Source organism: Trichechus manatus, unplaced genomic scaffold (genome assembly GCF_000243295.1).
Source record: "Trichechus manatus latirostris isolate Lorelei unplaced genomic scaffold, TriManLat1.0 scaffold00315, whole genome shotgun sequence".
Taxonomy (NCBI): Eukaryota; Metazoa; Chordata; class Mammalia; order Sirenia; family Trichechidae; genus Trichechus; species Trichechus manatus.
In genome coordinates this window covers 479,241-481,506 of record NW_004444251.1, presented here as the reverse complement: position 1 = coordinate 481,506, position 2,266 = coordinate 479,241, and the positions used below count along the sequence as shown (strand labels likewise).

At 41.3% G+C, this 2,266-nt stretch overlaps 1 protein-coding gene across 4 annotated transcripts in view; it reads right to left on the bottom strand.

The window, feature by feature from the left end:
- Positions 1 to 2,266, bottom strand: part of KLHL2 (kelch like family member 2) — a 106,638-nt gene that overhangs the window by 68,089 nt on the left and 36,283 nt on the right. The gene's annotated exons all lie outside the window — the stretch shown is intronic.

Sequence of the window (2,266 nt, the reverse complement as noted above, 5' to 3'; positions counted from 1 at the left end):
GGGACATTCAGCCAGGAATCAGGAAACCAGGGTTATAGCCTGTTCTGTCTCCAAATGCCTCTGAGACAATGGCACTATGATTCTGCATCAAACACGCGATCCTAAAGCAGATTACTAACATACCTGCTACCCTAAGCTTGTATTTTATTACTAAAACAAAAACTTACAAAAGGGAGGTCACCCGACAAGAGATTTGATTCTCAGTCTAATGAGAAAACATTCCTATAACAATAAACATGTGAATTACAAAAAGTTCTGTCCCTACTGTCAGCACTCAGCTGTTAAGTACACTCACAGTGACCTTGTGTGGCGGAGAACTGCCTCAAAGTGTTTCGTTAGGCTGTGCTATTTACGGGAGTAGATCGCCAGGTCTTTCTCCTGTGGAGTTGCTGGGTGGGTTCGAACTGCCATCCTTTTGGTAAGCAGCCCAGCACTTACCTGTTGAGCTACCAGGGCTGCTTGTCAGCACTCTAAAGGCAGATATTCTCACAGCAGGACTAAGAACTTCCCATAATGACCTTTCCTTAAGGTGGACAGCATTCACAAGGAAGATGTAACACAGTTTAGATAACAACAATACACAGAACAGAGGAAACAGCAGTTTGCTGTATCTATTTTTAAATCTACTTTATTTCTAAACTGTCTTTTCCCAAACAAGTACTTTTCAATGGAATATAAAATAGGGCTTTACATACAAGGACACCCCTATCCTGAAGAGATCCAAAACAAAACAAAAAACTATACAAATGTTGAACACTTAATAAGTCTACCAAAAGTAACTCCGAATGCACTCCTGTAAGAGCTGAGCAATATACACAAAAGGCAAATCAGCAAGGCAAGGTTTTCTGAAAGGCTGTGATGACTAATATTTCAGGACTGGAACGTGATAGTTATTAAAAGAAACACGAGAGGCATTCTCCCAATTCCTAATAGGCCCATGTCCCCACTGCAACGACTAACACAAACACCACTCAGGGCTGAGCTCACACAGTCTCTCTGACCTAAATCATCTTCTGCAATTTCCCCCCATGTGGCCCATTATGTGAATCCAAGAAACTAACTGGTAACCCATTTGTTGAAGGTCAGATGTAGGGTACACTTAGGCCCATGCAGCAAATGGATAAAAAGGGGAAGCAAACAGAAATCCAAGACAAATTTCTGTTGAAATCCATGTCCCAGAACCCAGCAAACTCTCACTGGACGGCAAAGAGTGGGCGCAGCAGTGGTTCAGTGGTAGAACCCCCCCCTTCCACGCAGAGACCTGGGTTCAACTCCTGGCCAATGCACCTCAAGTGCAGCCACCACCCGTCTGTCTGCCGGTAGCGGCTCGGTGTGGCTATGATGCAGAACAGGTTTCAGTGGCGCTTCCAAACCGAGACTGACTAGGAAGAAAGGCCTGGTGATCTACTTTCAAAAGTCAGCCAATGAAAACGCCGTGAATCACAGTGATCCAACCCTACTGGGTCACCATGAGCCAGGGGCCGACTCAACAAGGACAACAACACAGAAAAGAGCAGAACTCGTAACGCTATCTCAGGACATACACCAAACACTTTCCTCCACATTAAAAAATGCTCACTTAGTATCTGAATTGCTACCTTTATACACAACCCCAATACTAACCAAGGTTTTTCAAGTGCTTAAGTCATAAACAGGACTTCCACGCAAAGGCTAATGAGGTCATCTGGGAAAAATCAGCAGGAGGTCTTACCACGGTCGATATTTAACAATCGATAGCATTTCTTAACAAGTTAAAAGTGCAAAGATTTCAGTCTTCAAATTCAAATGTTTTGTAGCATATCTCAACTAATTACAAGAGATAAAAGACTGGACCTACAATTTCCTATTTGTGCAAGTACAATTTAGAGATTATTTCTTAAGCATTTAGTCCTAGTTCTTTTTGTTGTCCTCAAAGCACAATGTTCCTATTGGAAAGAATACAAATAAAGATTTCAGATGGCAATTTGCATATCTATCAAAATTAAAATGTTCACATAGTCTTTTGATCCACCAATTTCATCTTGAGAAATCTATCCTACGGAATTAATAACACAAATACAAAAATGTCCACTGCAGCATTTTTGTAAGGGTGAAAAATTACAGTGCTGGTTAATATATAGGAGCCCATACAAAAGAATGAGCTGGACTCATAATTACTGACGTCTAAAGAACTCCAAGACGTCTTGTTCAGTAAAAACACACGTAGTAGAACCACATGTAGAGTATAAATGAATTTATGTAAAGAAAAGCGTGTGTATGTGTGTGT